Source organism: Hippopotamus amphibius, chromosome 17 (genome assembly GCF_030028045.1).
Source record: "Hippopotamus amphibius kiboko isolate mHipAmp2 chromosome 17, mHipAmp2.hap2, whole genome shotgun sequence".
Classification (NCBI taxonomy): domain Eukaryota; kingdom Metazoa; phylum Chordata; class Mammalia; order Artiodactyla; family Hippopotamidae; genus Hippopotamus; species Hippopotamus amphibius.
Genome location: NC_080202.1, coordinates 23,846,866 through 23,867,758, shown reverse-complemented (window position 1 = coordinate 23,867,758; position 20,893 = coordinate 23,846,866). Strand labels below are relative to the sequence as shown.

General features: G+C 47.5%; 1 pseudogene; it reads left to right on the top strand.

Moving 5' to 3' along the window:
• Positions 1–3,585: 3,585 nt before the first annotated feature.
• On the top strand, positions 3,586–11,892 carry LOC130839558 (uncharacterized; annotated as a pseudogene).
• The last annotated feature ends 9,001 nt before the right edge of the window (positions 11,893–20,893 follow it).

Sequence of the window (20,893 nt, the reverse complement as noted above, 5' to 3'; positions counted from 1 at the left end):
AAGGACCTGCCTGTCCTGCCTCATCGTGGGCATGACCCTGCATTATCTCTGTTTCTCCTTTCCACCTCCTAGCTCTGACCCCTTCATTTGGATATGGGCAAGTTCTGGGGAGGCTTTCTAAATGTATGGCTGCCTCTCTTGTGGCTGAATGGTCCCTCTTTCTCCCCCTACGTTCTTTCTGTCATCCCCTGGATCTCCCTGGGCATTCCAAGGCCCAGTCTCCTCATCCCAGGCCTAGACATCAGCTCCCAGGGCCTCACAAAGTAAACAAGCCAAGTGCAACCGAGGAGATAAAAAGGGGCCGGGGCCAGTTGGGGCTGGGAAAATCCCATAAAGATAAGGCTGACAGCCCGGCCGGTCCTCTAGCCACAGGCACTGAGAAGCAAGGTTCGCCGGGCATGGCCAACGCCAGCACCGGCCTTGGGCCACATGCGGGTTCCAGGGACCGAGCCTGGAAACCCAGGAGACCCCAGGCAAGGGGACACTGCGCAAAGAGGGTAGTTGTGCGCTCTGGCCCAAGGCGCTGGTTCCGACTATATCTGGGGTTAGCCGGGTTGGGCACCCGCGATCCGCTGGTCCAGAGGCAGCGGCCCGCGGGGCCAGGAGGCGCCGCCTGGCGCGAGGCAGTCTTGGCCACTAAGTCCTCTGCGGAGCACTTGTCACACCCAGAGCGGTGCAGCGGCTCCCCGCGCCTTCGCCGCGCGCTCTCAGTCCTGCCCGGTGCGGAGCACATCCGCGGCCCGCGTCCACTGACACCAGTCCCGCCGCTCCCACGCGGGACCAGGGCTGCGCTGTGCCCTCATTCCCCAGTTCGAGGTTCGCCTCTTCCTTTTCTCTCGGCCACGCAGCTACATCCCGACATCGCAACGATTCATCTTCGCTGGAGCTCCCCGCTCGTTTCCTTTTCTTCCCGCCTGGCGTAGCCATCCCCACGGTCTGGTCCACTCGGACCCCGAGCCCCGGCGCGCTGGGACGCGGTAGAGCGGATCCCGAACCAGCCGGGGTCCGCGGCCCGCGCTCGCCCTTCTCCTGGAGCCCTCTGCGGGCGCGGCCCGCCAGCTCCGCGCCCTGTGCGCTGGGGTCCGCAACTTTCAGTTGCCTCGTTTTCTAAGAAGAATAGCATTTTTCCTTTGATTTCTAGATTACTTATGATACTTTTCTTGCACTGGGGGAATTGTTAATATTTTATACTATTTTAAATATTTTAATTATCTCTAGTATCAGAGTAGTATTCTGGTAAGTTCAATAACATTGACTATCCTATCACACAAATTATTAGTACTTTTTATTTTTGATACTGTATGGTTAAAGTACTGGTTTGATTTGTTAGTTCATCAATATTAAATATGTTGTTATTGCTTTCCTGTCACTGCTCCATCATTCTAGGGCCTCCTGGCACCTTAGTAATACTATTGCTACCACCTAGGCAATTATTAAATATAGTCTTCCAATAGGTCATGTTAATCTATCATTATTTTTTATTTTTACTCTGTATCCCTAAAATGTTTCCGAGCTAGCTCCTCAGTCTCTGTACTTTGTCAGTTTCAATAATTTATTTACCATAACTTGTAATATTATTGTTGTCAATAGTCACATTCATTTTCTTCACATCCTCAAAATACTTGTTATTTTACCATTATTTGTTTTGTTAGGATTGTTCATAATACTCCAGGTATTCTTCATCACATTGTTACAGTATCTTGTTACTTTGTCATTATTTGTAATGTTATGGCTCTTAATTCGCTAGTTATTTTTCATCACATCATTACTTCTTGTTACTTTGTCATAATTTGTAATATCGCTATAGCTCTAAATACTGATTATTTTTCATCACATTGGTACAATACTTCTTATTACTCTACCATTATTTATAATGTTGTTGGGACTATTAAAACCTTGGTCATAAATTGTCATACTACTCCAGCAATTCTTGTTGCTGTCTTTATTTATATTACTATTGCTCTTAAGATTTTGGTTAACATTTATTTTAATAATTCACTATAGTATCAATAATAAATTATATGATAGTATTCTGTCAATACTATCATATTAATATTTCCCGTATTAGTATTTTCATCGTTCACCTTTTTCCTAGTTTTATCATTTTTACACTATTACTATTTCTTATTCTATTGATTTTAATACAATTGTTCTTCACATTGTTCCATCACTTTGTCTGTAATTCTCTGAAATTTGTGAGTACAATTTTCACTTGGTTTTGAGAGTGACTATTATTTTATTGTTGTTTTAAAGTCTGAGTACTGTATTAGTTATGCCGCTTAGCCCTGCTTTTCGGGGAATTGCTCCTATTTTGATAATTCTTGATCATGGATCATTATTTATACATGATGCTCCTTGCTTTAATTTTGACGACCCTGTTGCATCAAAGGCTCTGAAGTCCAGTATTCTGATCACACACATTTCAACATCGATATTCGCCAAGTACCCGGGCCCTCTTCCTTGGCCTTTCTTATTCTGCAAACACCAATTTCAAGGCCACCGCTCCGCTCGCCTCATCCTATCCTTGTTCCTTTGGAGCTGGCGCTGTTGATTCTATGCTCTTGGGTCCTTAGACCCAATTCGTCCGGTTACTTGGAGAAGCGAAGAGCTCTAAGCCCAGACCGCTGGGAGTCTGGCCGAGGCGGCAGCCCGATCAAAAACACTTCGCGCCGCCCTTTTGCCGCCTTCGCCGTCTCCGAGGTTCTTACCCCGATCCTGTTACTTTCCCCCTTTCCAGCTCATCCTCCGCGACCTTGCAGCCTAACCCTGGTTTCGGGGTGGCCCCTAACCCGCACTCCCGGCTCACCCCTACCCACGCCGGGACCCTCACTCACCCTAACTGCGCTGCCGCATGCGTTGGCGCCTGCGGCCCGAGGTCCGCTGCAGGCTCGGGTCCGAGGAGCCCGGGTCAGCCGGGACTCCGACTCGGGGCCGCTGGGTCAGGGTCCCGCTGCCCGCCGCGCCCTCGGGGCCGGACACATCCCGGTTCTGGAGCGGGCCCTTGATCTCCGAGGCTGCACTTTGGGGCCTCAGCTCCCGCCTCCTCCCTCCCTCCCTCCGGGGCCGCCCCCCCCTCCCCGCGCTGACGTCGCCGCTGTCAATCAGTCCGCGCCCGCCGCCCCCCGGGGAGGGGGCTCGAGGGTCCCCTGGCTCCGCGGTCCGGGGACCCCCGAGCTCCAAGCCGGCTGCCCGCTCCCCCAGCGCGCGGCCCGGTGCCCTCTCCGCGGCCCTCGGGCCCCGCCGGCTGGCCTGGGGTGGGAGTCTGCATGGTTTAGATTAGAGGGGCGGGAAGAGAGGGCGAACGGCCGGGCCGCGCCGCGCGGCTCCCACCCGAGGCTGGACCACCGGGACGGCAGGCCCGGAGCGGCGGCGCGGCCCGCACCCTGGGGCGCCGCACGCCGGGCCGGCGGGGCCGGGGCCCACTTGCAGACGGCAGCCCTCCGCCGAGCCGCAGGCCGCGGGACCCGCCTCCCCGCACACACCGCCGTCCGAGCCCGCTGCCGGCCTTGCCCGCAGTTATTCGTGAGCCCGCTCGGCGGCCGCCGCGCACAAGCGCCCCACCGCCCAGCACCGCGGCTCCCGGCCATGCCCGCCACACATTCTCACACCTCCGCGCGCCGGCCCGCGCTCGCTCCTGCTGTCGGGCTCCGGGCCCTGTCGCGACGGCCGTGCCGGGCCTCGTCTGGGACCGACCGCACTGCTCACCGGCCCGCGCTCGTCCGGGCCCAGCGGGCGGCGGGCGCTGCAGGCGGCCGCGGGGGTCACTGGTGAGGGCAGGCCCTGCGCTCGGGCGGGGAGGAGGCCGGCGGCCCGTCCTGGAGCGGCGGCGGCGGCAGCGGCGGCGGCAGGGAGGTGCGGCGCCGGCCTGAATCCGAGCCCAGGCCCAGGCTCCGAGGTGCCAGGGCTTGGCAGAGCCTCTTGGGGAAACTGCGGCCGAGGGCCAGGACTCTGCCAGCAGCTCCCCGAGATCCCGGAGGGCTGAAGAGGAAGCCCAATGCCTGCTCCAGTCTAGGAAGCCCAGGCGGCTTCGCACCGAGCCAGCCAGCCTCTGTGCCTCAGAAAGTGAGTGCCCCTCAGCCGCCTAGTCCTCCCTGCCCGGCCTCTGATTCCCTCTGTCTCACTTCTCTCTTTTTCTCTCTGTCTGTCTGTACCTCCCCACAGGCTCCTGCAGTTGCATGGGCAGACAGACCTAAGTGGACCTCAGCCCATGCCCAAGCCTCACAGCCTGTAACATGCCCAGAACACTGGGGCCAGGATAGGCCTGCCTGCCCACCTATCTGCAAAGGCCCCGGAGTCAACAGGATTCCCAGATCAGCCCCTCAGTTCTCAGCATGGGCTGCATCCCTCCTTCCACTGGTGTCCCAGCCTCTCCAATCAGCCTTCGTTCCTTTCCAGATTCTGACCTCAAAATCAGATTGACAGGAGCAGGACAAGGAAAATCCTTCCCTGGATGGCTCTGTCCCTTTTATAATGCTAGGAAATGGAAAGCCTGCATCAGTGCTTTCCCCACCCCCTGCACCCCCCTCCCCAACACCCCCTGCACACAAAGAGGAAAGCAGAACACCAGTTCAGAAAAGCCAGCTGCTGCTGTCAGGAGCCTGTAGCCCAGCTCCACAATGGGCCCACTGCTCAAGAATCCCCATCTCCCCCAGCAGTACCAGATCCCACTGCCCCATATTCCCTTCATGACTTGTCTCATGGAGTCCCAAACCAGGAAGGGGAAGTAAGGTCTAAGAGGGGTGGAGAAGCTTAATCCTCCCCCAGTCCTGCCTCCTCCTGGAGTGGAGAAAGGGAAGGCCCTGGTGTTTCTGGAGACGCCTAGGGAGTCATGTTTCCTGTGTTAGGGAGAACTGGATGACATGCCCCAGCTTCTGCGCCCAGGCCCCCTCCCATGCCCTCTCCAACAGCCTGGAGGGAAATCCCTTGCAAGTAAATAGTGTACGGACCAGCCAACTACTGTGTGGAACGGTGAACAGGGAGGGCAGTGAATCACCAGGTAACCATGGGAAGACTAGAGTTAGGCCAGACTCTGGAAGGAGTTTGCTGACAGTCACTGGAGGAAGTTCATAATGAGACCATCTAAGGTAGCTCTTTAAAGAAACTAGAGTGGAAACTTCCTATGAGTGCAAGGCTTTCTGGAGACTCATGGGAGATGATCCAAATCAAAACTGACTAGTTCATGGTGATGTGGAGAAATGAGATATTGAAGAGACAGGCAAGGTTTTGGTGATGAAAAAGAAGGGGCAAACCAGCCAGCAACTGTGCAAGAAAAGAGGGGAGGTTATGTACACAAATTCTCCATTACTAGAATGGAATACATTATTTTGTTGATTCTAAGACACATTTTTCACATTTTGACATCTCTGAAATTAGGATGCATCTTAACATCAATGGTGTGACACAGCTTAACTAGCAGGGTTTTTTTTTCCTTAAAATAATAGAATAGCTAACAATTGATGAAGTATAGTATTTGCTGATAAATGGCCTGTGGAGAAAAGAAAAAGACCAATTTTTCCCTCCAAGACTGATACAAGGAATTCAAAATACAAAAACTCTCCTCAACTAGCTAAGTAAATAGTTGTCCATAACCAAGCATCTATCACACCAACTTGGGTTGCTTAGGGGAAAGACCTCGGGTTTGCTGTCAGACTAGACTTGGTTTTGAAGCCTGGCTTTGAGTTCTGGCTCACCATTTAGCAGCTGTATGACCTTGAGCAAGTCCCTTGACACCTACATAAATTGGGGATAATCACACCAACCTATCAGCTATTTGTGAGATTTGGCTAAGTCAATACATGTAAGTGCCTGGCATGTGGTAGGTAGATAATAAAGGTTAGTTCCCAAGTATTTTTAAAATTAATTTACCCCACCTCTTTCCCAAAAAGTCTTGAGATGGTTTATAACCAAAATAAGCTCATAAAAATACAAGTAGAAAGACAAAGTAGGGTCAAGGAAAAAGGAGAAAGAATATATGCTATCACTAAGTGCTGACAAAGTCGCTATAAATGAGAGAAAAATCTGACTTACTAGCAACAGGGTAAAATGGTAGCCCTCGATTTCAGAAATGTGGAAACACTATTTCCTTGGTAAAGGATGGGGGCTGGGGTGGGGAACTTTACCCAGGCCCTAAATTTTAAGGTAGCTTCTCATGTAAATGTTTATTTTTCTATCTTTACAGTGTTCTGTCATTCACAAAGTGGCTTCATAGCTACTAACTCATTTGATGCTGTATTAACTCTGTTTTGTCTCCATTTTGTGGATTCATTCATCCAACGAAATATTTATCAAATATTTACTATGTGCTAGACACATAAGAGGAAAGGCCAACTAACCATTCTATTAGTTAGCCAACTGATTAGCTAACCAGTTACTAACTGCAAATTCACTAACACATGCCCTACAAATGTACTAATGAATCACCTATAGAATCAGTCCCAAAGGGAGCAAGGGCTACAGGATAAGCTATTGAATTCCAGTAAGGTGGCTTGTCCAGAACCTAGGGTGGGTTTGGTTGAAGATGATTACTTGAGTTGGCGCCAAACTGTAGTGAAAAGCAATTACATTTTTTTTTGGTAAATCCTAGGTTTTTGGAGCATTTAATAAATACCAATGTCAAACCCCAGCCCAGGCCAACTGAGTTAGAACCTCCGAGAACAGAGCCAAGATTGAGAACCACTGCTCGGCTAATGGCTGAAATCCTGTTCTATGCTGTCCTAGTCTCCTTTGTAGCTAGGAATGGTCATGTGACCCCATGTTGGCCAATGAGGCCAAAGCAAAAGACTGGAGGGGAGAAGGGATGTGGAGAATTTTTTGCTTTCCTGATAAAGGGGAAGACATAGTCTTCTTTTCCCCTGTGGATGAGATCCTTGAAGTTTTCACTCTCTAGAGACCTTGAGCCAAGAAAGATGAAGGCCAATATGCTAAGAATATCAGAGCAAAAAGAAACAGCCTGGGTTCCTGATGGCATCACTGAGCAGGGAAACCTGCTCTTGTAATGTGAGAAAAAATAAACCCTATTTCTTCACATCATTGTTAACTTGAGTCCCTGTTACTTACAGTCTTACTCCTGAGGCATATGTGAAGTTCCCAGCTCAGTGCTGAATGAGTCCTTGGGTATGTCATAGTGAAAGATAGATATCTCAGGGTCTGCATGTGTTCTTGTGCTTGTGCACATACCTTCTCATTCAAATGCAGGAAACAAAATCCCTCCACACTCCTTTCCCAGCCATGTTATTCTGTGTATGCTATGATCTAAGGCCTGGGATCCTTAGTAAGCCCCCCAAAGAGAAAGGATAGGTGAGGCAGCAGGGAATTTACCTGTCCGCTGTGGCTTTATTGTTACCCAGTAGCCCCAAATCTTGGTTCCAGATTCCCCAGCCCACATCCCATTGAGATTATCAGATTCAGGACAACTGGAGTGGGGGAAGGAGCTTGAGCTCACTCTGAAAATTGGAGGATTGAACAAGGAGAATGGGTAGTGGGTGGCAGCTGCTGCTGCAGGTGCTTCCCCTCTTACCACAGGTGCAGGCCTGCACACCTGACCTCTCACCCTGGCCTCCCAGGCCTTCTCCCACAAAGAGAATTAGGAAACTTCCAGTTAGAAGGACTGGGCTGGCCTGATCCTGGACCTGGGTGAGGTAGGCTGGTCTAAGCCTCCTTAGCAGTAAGTGGATTTGCTGCAGAAGATCATACTTTCTTCCCCATTATGCTATATGTTCCTGAACTGCCACTTCCTTCCATCTCCTCCAGTAAGACTTCTCCAAAATACACATTTATTTTACAATCTCTCTGAGGAAGGTATATCTGCTAGGATTGTGTTAGGTTGAAAAAAAATCCTAAGTCAGAGAAATTATTTAATTTTTCAATCCCCCTGCCCCTTCTTTCCTTCTCTTTCTCCCTTCCATTCTTCCAAAGCGTGGATTAGCCAAAACTGGCTTTTAATTGGGGCCCTCAAGGATTTTTCTGGACAAGGGGCTGAAACAAATTAGAATTAAAGAATGATAGACTATGTAGGCTATCAGAAAGTCCTTTTAAAGTTTAAAAACCTGAATTCAGGTCTTCAGAAGGCTGTTTATAGAGGGACCTAGAGCATGATCTGCTTTAAGCCTCTGTTTCCTCATCTGTAAAATGAATTTAATAATAACAGCCACCTCACAGGGTAGTAGAAAGGATGAAGTGATATCACATAGATAAAAGTGCTTCCTAGCTTCCACCCCTCCTGCTGCAACTGGTCCATTCTCTGCTTCTAAGCAATCAGAGGCACGCTGGGGCTGTTCACGGGTCAGACCGCCATACTAAGAGTTTCCATTCCCTCACCCAAAGCTGGGCGAATGGAGCTGTCCAAGGAGCCCTGAGCTCAGGAGTCATGCCAGCCCTGGCACTGAACAGGGCACAGACCCCAGCCTGTGCGTTCCTGGGGGGTAGTGCCCTAGACTGTGGCTCCTCGAGAATTCGACAGGCCCTGGAAGGGGAGGGCAGGAAGGAGTCCAGAGGCCCGACCCCCACATCCTAGCATTTTCTGAAGTTCCTCCTTTGAACACGTTCCTTTATTTATTGGGCCTCATTTAACCTCAGCCATGTCCTCCAGGGATCATTTATTTGGTAACTGTCACTCAGCCTGCTCTGGCATTAACCTCATAATCCTATTGATTTCCTCCAAGCTAGTTGGGGGCTTTCTTGACTTCTTCCCAGGCTAGTAGGGGCTGGTTCCCAGTTCTAGTCATTACCGAGGAAGAGGCCCCAGACGGGTAGGGGCCTGCCTGGAGAACCATCTGGCGGTTCCTTGTTCCCACCTTGGCCCTTCCCAGGATGCGAGAGACAGATCGGTGAGGCCTTGGTTGTTTTAAGTGTGAGGTAAAACGGCTGAGCGCCCACCAACACCGCCAGGAGCTCCCTGACTGGCTACTAAGGCCGTCTTTCAGCTCCAAAGACCTGCGCTTCACCAATCGCAGCGTCACTTGGCCAGGAACCCCGCCCCCGTCCGCCATCTTGGATTCCGGAGGGGTCGGGGCCCAATCACCGAGGGGGAGCGGGGAGGGTGGGGTCGAGTGTGCAGCTCGCGCCCACGTGGCCGCGGGCCTGCGCCTTCCCGCCACCTGCGGCCTGAGCCTGGCCCCTGTCGAGCTGCAGCTGCAGCGCCCAGACACCACCCCTGCCCGTCGCCAGGGGATTAGTGTCTGTCTGTCGTTTGGGACAGGCTCGGTGGGGGTTGTCCCAGCCCAGACCGGAGCTTCCCCTTCCCCCTTCCCCAGGACCACTCTCTCAAGAGTCCAGCTTGGGCAGAAGGGATTGTATTGAGGGGTCCAAAAGCCTGGGGTGCTGATCTATCCCAGAGCTGAGGTGTGGGGTGATGGGAGTCCTCCTCCCCGCCAAGCCTGAGCCACATGTGCTGGGAAGTTCATTTCCCCTTGTTTTGCAGACCGGGCTCAGGGATTGACCCCAGGAGTGACCCCAGTGTCAGGAGGCATTAATGATCTCCATACGGGCAATAAACAGGCAGACCGGCTGGCTTGGTGTGGAGGTGCCCTGGAATGGGGCCGCCTTATTAGCCTCACATTCGCTCAAGGGTAGAGGCTTAATTAGCGAGGGCTCCCTCATCCGTCTCCCCTCCCCCAAGCATCCTTGAGCTCCATGGGTACATGGTTGGAGACACTGGAGACCTCTGGCTGGTTCCTCTGCTCCTTGCAGGCCTCCTCAAGAGGCAGCCTCTTCAGGTGTCAGCTCAGCCATTTGTCCACTTCTAACGGGACTTCTAGCTTGCTCCTGATAAAATCTCTCGTTTTTAAAAGTCTTCAAAGGCCAAATCCATGCATTCCGAGTCACCTCACTTTTTTGTCTACAAGAACCCAGGAACAAGAAGACTATCCTCTTCTTTAACTTCAACCTCTCCAAGCCCTATTTTCCCAAAGAGCAAAGGAAATAAATAGGTAGTTACCAGCCTTGAGCAGGGTGGTGGTGCAGTCTTTAGCAACTGCCTAGACTATGAAAAACACAATCTGGTTTATCACATCTCCCTCCAAATTCTTTTCCATCAGGTTGGTTACTTGTTCTAGGTGTGTGCCTTAACCTCCCAGTCTAGTGGGAGAGACAGACTCGTAAACAAATGCAGTAATAAAATAGGCTCAGGGCTATAATCTATTTCCATATTGAGTGCAATGAGACTAGGAAAGAGGGAATAACCAACTCATCCTTCCTTGTTCCACGAGGTTCCATGAGGAGATGACATCTGAGTCCATCTTTGAAAGATGAATATATATGGGATCCTGAGAGATAGAGGATGTGAAAAGAGATTCCCAGGAGGGGGGAAGCACAAGTACAAAGGCACAAAGGCCATGTTTGAGGAGTAGCGGGTCTACAGTGATGGAAAATGAAGCTTTGTAGAAAGGTAAAGTTTGGGAAGGGCCTTGTAAACGCTGTTAATAACATCATCTAGACAGCCATTGCAGCACAGTGAGCTCCACAGAGACCGCGCCAAGCGCCAGGGCAAGTGAAAGCCAAAGAGGTACTAGGCGACTCTGGGCCTCTCTGAGGAAAAACAATTAAACACAAGCAAGGAGAGCCTAAGAGACTGAGAGGCATAGTGTCATCATACGCATTCTTTGTGCAAACTTGCTGGGAGGAGCACAAGAAGAAGCACCCAGGTGCTTCAGTCAGCTTCTTAGAGTTTTGTTGTTTTTTTAAACAGATATGTTCAATTGAAATCAGTCTCTCTCTTCCTTCCTTCCTTTCTCTTCTTTCTTTCCTTCCTCCCTTCCTTCCTTCCTTCCTTCCTTCCTTCCTTCCTTCCTTCCTTCCTTTCTCTCTCTTTCCCTCCCTCCCTCCCTTTCACTGCATTGGGTCTTCATTGCTGCTTGCAAGCATTTCTCTCTAGTTGTGGCGAGCAGGGGCTACGCTTAGTTGTGGTGCATGGGCTTCTCATTGCGGTGGCTTCTCTTGTTACGGAGCATGGGTTCTAGGTGCAGGGCTTGAGTAGTTGCAGAGTGCAGACTCAGTAGTTGTGGCCCACAGACTTAGCTGCTCCACAGCATGTGGGATCTTCCTGCACCAGGGATCAAACCTGTGTCCCCTGCATTGGCAGGTGGATTCTTAACAACTGTGCCACCATGGAAGTCCCTTCTTGGGGTTTTTCATAGACCATGTCTATGAGGAGAAAGGAAAATTTGAACACATGGCAATGGTGGACAAGGCCTGTTATGAAAGAGACATGAAAACTTGTATCTCTTCTAAAGGGGAAACAAAGAAGAAGTTCAAGGATCCCAATGAACCTGAGAGGCTTCCTTTGGCCTTTTTCTTATTTTGTTCTGAGTTTCACTCAAAAAATCAAAGGAGAACATATGGGCCTATCCATTGGTGATGTTTCAAAGAACCTGGAAGAGATGTGGAATAACACTGCAGCAGATGACAAGCAAGCAGCCATATAAAAGAAGGCTGAAGGGAAAATATAGAAAGGATATTGCTGTCTACTGAGCTAAAGGAAAGCTGGCGTAGCAAAAAAGAAAGTCATCAAGGATAAAAAAAAAAAAGCAAGAAAAAGAAGGAGAATGAGGAAAATGAAAAAGGGGAGGAGGAGGGGCTTCCCTGGTGGCGCAGTGGTTAAGAATCTGCCTGCCAGTGCAGGGGACACAGGTTTGAGCCCTGGTCCGGGAAGATCCCGCATGCCACAGAGCAACAAAGCCTGTGCGCACAACTACTGATGCCCGTGCACCTAGAGCCCATGCTCCGCAACAAGAGAAGCCACTGCAATGAAAAGCCCTCACACCGAAACAAAGAGTAGCTCCTGCTCACCACAACTAGAGACAGCCTGTGAGCAGCAATGAAGACCCAATAAATTAATTAATTAATTAATTTTTAAAAAAAGAAAAGGGGGAGGAGAAAGATGAAGTTGATGAATAAGTTGGTTCTATCAAAGATTTTTTTCCTTGTCTGTAAAGCATTCAAACCCCCTGTACACAACTCACTCCTTTTTAAGAAAAAATTGAAATGTAAGGCTGTGTGAGATTTGTTTTTAAATCGTACAATGTCTTTTTTTGTAAAGTTACACTGCCGAAAGTGTCTTTAGCCCTGTCCTGGTAGTATTTTCAATGGCTGCTAACCTTGCTTGATACAGTATGGGGGGTGTAAATTGGCATGGAAATTTAAAGTAGGTTCTTGTTGGTGCATAATACAAATGAGTTATATGTGAGCATAGTAGTTTTTTCATCTTCAATTTTCTGATGCAGCTTATACGAAATACTTGCTCTGTTAACTGAATACCACTATATAATTGCCCCAAAAGAAAAAAAGTTGCAACGATTTTGTTGACGATCTAAATGCTTCTAAGTAAATACAATTTTTATAAATTAGTATTGTCCTTTTCCTAGGTCTGAAACTTTTCTTATTGAGAGGAAGCTTGTCTTTTGCCTTTGCCCATTTTGGATCACATGAATTATTAGTGTTTATCTTCTCAATATAGTTCGCTGATAAAAAGCTTTCATCTACACACCCTGCATATGATGAGGGTAATAAAAGTTGAAAAGAGACCAAGAGAAACCCCAAAAACTTCCCCCCAAAACAAAACCAAAACCAAGCAAAAACAAAAACAACAGCAGAAAACTTTATTTAAGGGCAATGGGAAGCCATAAAGGGTTTTTAGCAGGAAACAGCAGGGCTGGACTGATCAGATTTGTGTTTTAGATGGTGATTGCTGGTAGGGTGGGAAGATTTAGAGGTGAGGAGTGGTAGCAAGGAGACCAGTTATGAAGGCAGGGAAATTATTCAAAGGATATTTAGGAGAAATGGAATAGGAAAGAGGCTGGAGTTTAGGATGTAAACTAAGAGAGACCTAGGCAGGAATATGATAGACATGTGTGACTTTGTATGTGCAGGGTTCACTCCTCTTTTTCAGGTTCAGAGCCCCAATTTAGTTTTAGGGGAAAGAATCATTGCTATTGGGTAGAGTTTGCTGGGGAGAGTTTCGGTGAAGGAGCTCTGCCCATCCCCAGCCAAGAGCATGTTAGGCGCTCTCTTCCCAGAATTCTAATCTTGAACATAAGGCGCAGGGAGAATGGAGGCAGAGGAGTTGAATGGTCCTTTTTGGGTCTCAGCTTCCTTACCCATACAGTTCATTTAAGATTCAACCAACACTACATGGTAAGCAACATTCTTTTTTTTTTAATTGAAATACAGTTTTATATATAAACAGTTCATCCAGCTCAATATCAAAAAAAACAACCCAATCAAAAAATGGACAGAAGACCTAAATAGGCATTTCTCCAAAGAAGACATATGAATGGCCAAGAGGCACATGAAAAGCTGCTCAACATCATGAATTATTAGAGAAATGCAAATCAAAACTACAATGAGGTATCACCTCACACCGGTTAGAATGGGCATCATCAGAAAATCTACAAACAGTAAATGCTGGAGAGGATGTGGAGAAAAAGGGAACGCTCTTGCACTGTTGGTGGGAATGTAAATTGATACAGCCTATGGAGAACAGGATGGAGGTTCCTTGCAAAACTAAAAACAGAGTTACCATATGACCCAGCAATCCCACTGCTGGGCATATACCCAGAGAACACCATCATTCAAAAAGACACATGCGCTCCAATGTTCATTGCAGCACTATTTACAATAGCCAGGACGTGGAAGCAACCTAAATGTCCATCAACAGATGAATCGATAAAAAAGATGTGGTACATATATACACATATACAATGGAATATTACTCAGCTGTAAAAAGCAATGAAAGTGGGACATTTGTAGAGACATGGATGGACCTAGAGACTGTCATACAGAATGAAGTGAGTCAGAAAGAGGAAAACAAATACCGTATATTAACACATATATGTGGACTATAGAAAAATGGTACAGATCAACCGGTTTGCAAGGCAGAAACAGAGACCCAGATGTAGAGAACAAACATATGGACACCAAGTGGGGAAAGCGGGGAGGGTTGGGGGTAATGAATTGGGAGATTGGGATAACAAATTGTACACTCTAAATATATGTGGTTTATTGCATGCTAACTGTATATTAATAAAAGTTCTTTAAAAAATACAGTTGTTTTACAATGTTGCATTAATTTCTGCTTTTCAGCAAAGTGATTCAGACATATACCTCCCACAACCCACCCCACACACACACGGAGGTGAGTCAAAAATTATCTGCACTCTGGCTGTAGAATTTAATTAACTTTTAGAAAAGACAAATACATCATTTTTGACATGATCTCCTTGCATTTCAATACACTTTGTCCATCTATCAACAAGCTTTCGTGTTCCCTCATTAAAAAATGTTTCAGGCTTAGCTGCGAGCCACGAATGCACCACTCTCTTCACTTCATCAGAAGTGAATCTTCGCCCTCGTAGGGCTGTTTTCAGGGGACTGAACAGGTGACAGTCCAATGGAGCAAGATCAGGACTACAAGGAGGATGCTTTAACACCTCAAAATGAAGTGTTTGTGGAGTGTTAACAGTGTGGGCAGAAGTGTGTGGACATGCATTGTCATGCAAGATCACAACACCCTTGTATAGCAGTCCTCTGCATTTAACCTGAAGTTTAGGCTTCAACTCTTCTATAAGCATCTCACTGTAATAAGCACTGTTGGTTTTTGAGCCTTTTTCCTGATACTGTTTCAATGCTGGCCCTTGAGAATCCCAGAAAACTGTAAGCATCAATTTTCCAGCCGATGGTTGACTTTTGAACTTTTTCTCGGTCAGCGATTGAGGATGTTTCCATTCCATAGTCTGCCGCTTACTCTCAGGCTTGTAGTGATGAATCCATGTCTTATCACCAGCAATGAGTCTCTTTAATAAAATTTCCTCAGAGTATTGGTCCAAGTTTTGTTTGCAGATATCCAAACGCTTCTGTTTATGCTCTTCCATGAGTTGTTTTGGTACCCAACTCGCACAAACTTTTCGAAACCTAAGTCTGGATTACTTTGTTTTGAGGTGTTAAAGCATCCTCCCTATAGTCCTGATCTTGCTCCATTGGACTGTCACCTGTTCAGTCCCCTGAAAACAGCCCTATGAGGGCGAAGATTCACTTCTGATGAAGAAGTGAAGAGAGTGGTGCATTCGTGGCTCACAGCTCAGCCTGAAATATTTTTTAATGAGGGAACACGAAAGCTCATTGACGGATGGATAAAGTGTATTGAAATGCAAGAGATTATGTCAAAAATGATGTATTTGTCTTTTCTAAAAGTTAATTAAAATAAATTCTACAGCCAGAGTGTGGATAATTTTTGACTCACCCTCGTGTGTGTGTTTGTGTGTGTGTGTGTGTGTGTGTATTATTTTTCATATTCTTTTCCATTATGGTTTATCATAGGATATTCAATATGGTTCCCTGGAATATAGGACCTTGTTGTTTATCCATTGTCTACATAATAGTTAGTATCTGCACATCCCAAACTCCCAATCCATCCCTCCTCCACCCCCTTTCCCCCTTGACAATATGGTAGGTAACATTCTTATTCACATTCTCCAGTCTTCGTGCCCTGAAGGAGCCATTCACCTGCACCCACCACTCAGCTCCCCAGAGCTGCTCTGGCCTCCATCATTTCTGAGCCTGGATTTTGAGCCCTCCCTTCAAGTTGGTGAGTTACTTCATCCTTCCAATAAATCCCCTCTGTGCTTAAGCCAGCCAGGTGCATTTGAACAGCTTTGACAACAGAACCTTATCTGGTCATGATGACATTAAGTGAGAGAAGAGGCAGTGGGTGTGGGCAGAGATAAGTTTAGTTTCATTGTGACAGGACTTTAGCTGGAAATACAGGGGCTGAAGATTTGGAACACGTCAGTACATGGTGGGGTTTCGCACTGTAGCTGATGAGGCCACTAAGGGAGAACTTATTTAAAAAAAGAAACGAGGGAGACCAAGAAGAGAATCTGGAGGGTGTGGAAAAGAATAAAGGAGACCAGCAAAGCGACCCAAGAAGAATCAGTTGGCCAAGAAGGGGTGCAGTCCTGGCAGAAAAAGAACTTTTTCAGAGCAAGGGAGAAGTGAATATAGTGTAAAATACTGACAAGAGCGTGAAGGAGGAGAATGTAAATGATTGGGGAAGGGAGTGCTGGAGACGGCTGAAAGAGCAGATTGAGTGCAGGGGAGAGAAGAGTCTACCTCCCTCCCAGACTGCGGGAGCTCCTGAGCTGGCTGCAGTGCGTTGGGCAGGGGCTGCCAGAGGAGAAGCTTGCCCTCTGATTTCCCGGGGCCTCTGGAAAGAGCTACAGTCCTTGCCTCCCGTACCATCCTTCCCTCTCATGGACATTGACAAAAACTTGCTGGCAAGTTCCCACACCCTGCTGGAGCCCTCACCCACCCAGAGGGCCTGTCCTGGGGCACTCCGTCTCAGACTCACCTAGGAGCCCAGGGCCCAGCCGAGGAGGCCGAAGACAACCCTGCTGTGGCCCTGGATTCCCCCGGTGGACTCTCCTTCACAGCCCACCCTTCCACCCTGTTGTCACTACCGTCCAAACTCATCCAGCTCACCGTCTGACACTAAAGCCCTCCAAGACTAACTCCAAACCCGCTTCCACCCCCGTCCCACTTCTCAGAAACCCACGTCCCCGAACGCAGCTCTCTCACAATGGCCTGCACAGTCCCACTCCTGCACCTTTGTTCACTCGGCACCCCTTCTCTCCTTTGATCTCCTGCCTACACGCACACCTCACAGTTTCCAAAGCATCTTCACGTACCTGAGCTCACAACAGCCCTGAGGAGTAGGAAAGGAGGAAGTGGTATCGCTACGTCCCTTTTACAAATAAGGAAACTGAGGCTGGGGAAGTAAAGGGACTTTCCCAAAGTCACACAATTCAGAAGTGGCCTGTGCAGACTTCTGGAGTCTGATGACTTCTAGAAGCCAAGCCCTGGAATCGTGAAGGTTAGTGTGATTGTCACCTTCTTCCCGCATGGGGCAGGCTGTTGGCTTCATGCAGTTTGCCTAGAGGTATTTGGGGGGCATCATGACTGCAGTGGTCAAGCGATGGCCTCTGGATCCATACAGCTTGGGTATTACTTTGGGCAACTTAGCCTCTCTGGGCCTCAGTCTCCTCATCTGTAAAATGACAAAATAAAACACACTTACATCATCAAGTCATTAAATATTGGAGAAGCATTTAGAATGCTACATAGTAAATAGATTTACTTGGAAGACAATCAGTGAACGCAGCGATGTAGGCAAAATGGCAATTGGTTGAAAAGGACTAGACCCAATCACTCATTGTCCCTGGCGTTGCCGCAGCTTTAAAGTAAAATACCCTGCTGGTAGGGAATCTGGCAGTCACAGCAGGCTACAGAGGAAACAAGAGAGATAACCACTGTCAACATTTTCCCTTTTTTTCTTAACTTAAAAAATTTTTTTTAATTTATTAAAATTTAATAAAACAGACCTCAAAAAGAAAAGCCAGTCATTAACTTTTCAGATGAAGGTCATTTTGATGAACCACTGAGCACCTTTTGTGCATGTTTAAGCATTGGTGTCCAGTTTTGATAATTTCTCAGGGTTTTTTTCTCTTCCCAGTTAATATTTAGTCCATCACTTGTGCTCTTGACTACTTGTAAGAGCAAAGAGTTGGAACAACAGAAATGTTACTTAATTAAATTATGGCCACTTACCAAATTGTATGTGTGGTGTGATCCAAGTTTTATAAAAAATTAGACTAAAGAAATTAAACACTTTTTTCATATGTTTAATTGCTGATCGGGTTATCTGCTTTGGTGAAATTTATTACCTTTTTATCTATCTTATTCTGTCCATTCTTCTATTTATTTCTCTGCTCTTTTCTTGCTGATTTGTGAGAATGTTCTGTATATTTTTTATACCAGTCTGTTGTATTGTATATACCAGATACCTGTATTGCAAGTAGCTTCTTTCAATCTGTGTGTCATTTTTTCACTCTATGAGTGGATCTTTCCATGATCAGATGTTCTAAATTTTAACGTAGATTGCTACAGTGAGTGTTTCTCTCTCAAAAAAAAAAAAAATTAGTTATATCTCTGCAGGGATCCACAGCAAGGTGTGACCTGTAGTTGTGTCAGGGAGGGTAAGGTTATGGGTGTTCTGTTTTGTTCTCCTGTGGCTTATGTTTTCCTTTGGCTTGCCTGTAAATTTTTCTGTAATGAGTATGTATTGCTATTTTCATAAGAAAAATAGAAATAAGAACAACAGTGATAAACAGTAGCTAACCTTCAACACTTACCACATGGCAGTGTATTAAATGCTTGATATGAGTTCCTTTACTGGGTGAGGGACCAACGTAAGTAGCCATTATTATCCACTTTTTAAAATAAACTTTTTATTTCAGAATAGGTTTATAGAAAAATTGCAAAGATGTGCATAGACGCCCCAGAGAGACACCCAGTCTCTCCTACTCTTAACATCTTATGTCACATGAATATCATGTATTTGTCACAACTCATGAACGAATATTGAGGCAATAATATTCACTAAAGTCCATCCATACTTTATTCAGATTTCCTTAGTTTTCAAATTAATTAATTAATTTCTTGGGGGGCTGCATTGGGTCTTAGTTGCAGCACGTGGGATCTTGGTTGCAGCATGCGGGAATTTTCGTTGCAGCATGCGGACTCTTGGCTGCTGCACATGGGCTTCTCTCTAGTTGTGGCACACAGGCTCCAGGGTGCCATAGGCTCTGTAGTTGCAGCATGCGGGCTCAGTAGTTGTGGCACTCAGGCTTAGTTGCTCCGCAGCATGTGGGATCTTAGTTCCCTGACCAGAGATCGAACCTGCATCCCCTGCATTGCAGGACACGTTCTTTATCACTGGACCACCAGGGAAGTCCCAAGATTTCCTTAGTTTTTACCTAATGTCCTTTTTCTGCCCCAGGATCCCACCCAGGATATCACATTACATTTAGTCATCATCTCTCCTCAGGCTCCTCTTGGCTCCAACTTTCCTGGTTTTTGACGACCTTAACAGCTTTAAGGCGTGCTGGTCAGGTATTTGTAGACTATCCCTTGATCAGGGTTTATCTCATGTGTTTCTCAGGATTAGATGGGGGTCATGGGTTTGGGGGAGGAAGCCCTCAGAGATGAAGCACACTTCTTATCAAGATGACTTATCGCTAATGATATTGACCTTGATCACTTGGCTGAGATAGTGTTTGCCAGGTTTCGACTATAACATTCTCCACTCTCTTCTCACACTGCAGTTGTCGGGAAGAAGTCACTGAGCACTGCCCACATTTCAGGAGTAGGGAGTTCTGCTCCCCTCCTGGAGGAGGAATATTTGCGTAAATTATTTGCAGTTCTTCACAGTAGATTTATCTATTCTTCTCAAATTTATTTATTTATTCAATCATTTATTTATATCAGTATAACCTCATAGATATTCATTTTCGTACTTTGGGTTATAATCCAGTACTATGTTATTTATTTTGTCACACACATTGTTGCAGTTTGGGCCATTGGGAGCTCTTTCAGCTGGCTCCTGTGTCCCTCTGACATCCCATCATTACCACCGACCTTTCACAGACGAGAAAAGTAAAATTGAGAGAAGATGAATCACAGCCTAAGAGTCACACTGCTGTTGAATGGGGGTCTCTTTCTAACTTCTGGGCAGCAAGTATGACCATTAGACACCATTGTCTCCTCTAAACACACACACACACACACACACACACACACACACACACACGTTTTAAGAAATTTTGGAGTTTGGATACATTTTGCCCTGCTTACAAAACTTTTCTAATTTCTCTTAATCCATAATCTTTGGCTATGCTTTCCTTTTCATGCCTGTGTGTATGTGTGTGTGCGTGTGTGTGTGTGTGTGTGTGTGTGTGTGAACATCTAATTTGTTCCTACAAATCCTTGTGGTCAAATATTAATTTTGTTTCAATAAATAAATACTTTGGGACTTCCCTGGTGGCACAGTGGTAAAGAATCCGCCTGCCAATGCATGGGACACGGGTTCAAGCCCTGGTCAGGAAACTAGATCCTGCATACCGCAACTAAAAAAAAAGATCCCACATGCCGCAACTAAGACCTGGTGCAGCCAAACAAATACATAAATATTAAAAAGTAAACGGGACTTCTCTGGTGGTGCGGTGGTTAAGAATCCACCTGCCAATGCAGGAGACACGGGTTCAAGCCCTGCCCTGGGAAGATTCCATGTGCCACGGAGCAACTTAGCAACTTTGAAAAGATGGACAGAAATGCTTAAAGATATCTAAAGGTTGCAAAACCACTTCACAAGCAACTAAAAATTCGAAGACTTTCAAAAACAGCACCTGTGGGTATGTGTCCGTCGTCTCCAAGGCCATGCAGCGGATCGGCCTGCTTTGGGCCAACTACAAGGAGCCCATCTACCAGCCCCTCTCTCCCCGGTAACCTCCTCCAGCACATGCGGCCTGGGCGCACTTCCGGACTTCTGTACAGCTCCTCCCCCTCGGTCTGAGAGCTGCAAGGAAGCGGGGTCCTCGGAGGAAGGCTCCACTGGCTGCCCAGCACCAGGATGCCGGCCACTCCCCCTCCTTCCTCCCTGATGCGGTCCAATCACGGCCCAGCGGGTGGTTTGCACCCTCACAGGTTACATCCTCCATCATCTCCGCCCAGAGTTACCCCCGCCACGCCTGCCGCCACCGCCTGGGTCACCCGCCTGGGTCACCCCTATATGTGCACACACCTCCCACAGCAACCCTGTGAGGGAAAGGAGCACAGGAACCTGTGCCCAGAGGAGGGCCTGAGGAAACCAAGGCACAGAGGTTAAGTGAGCAAGTCAGAAGCAGAGTCAGGCAGAGCTAGAACCCAAGCTCTCCCTCAAAGTCCAGGGCTCCTTCCTGCTCGCTTGCTGCAGGGGGTCTCCACTCTGGACACTTCTGTGATGGGAGCTACTGACCTGAGACCCTGCCTGTCTCTTGCTGTGCTTGGCTTGGTGTCTGGGCACCTCTTC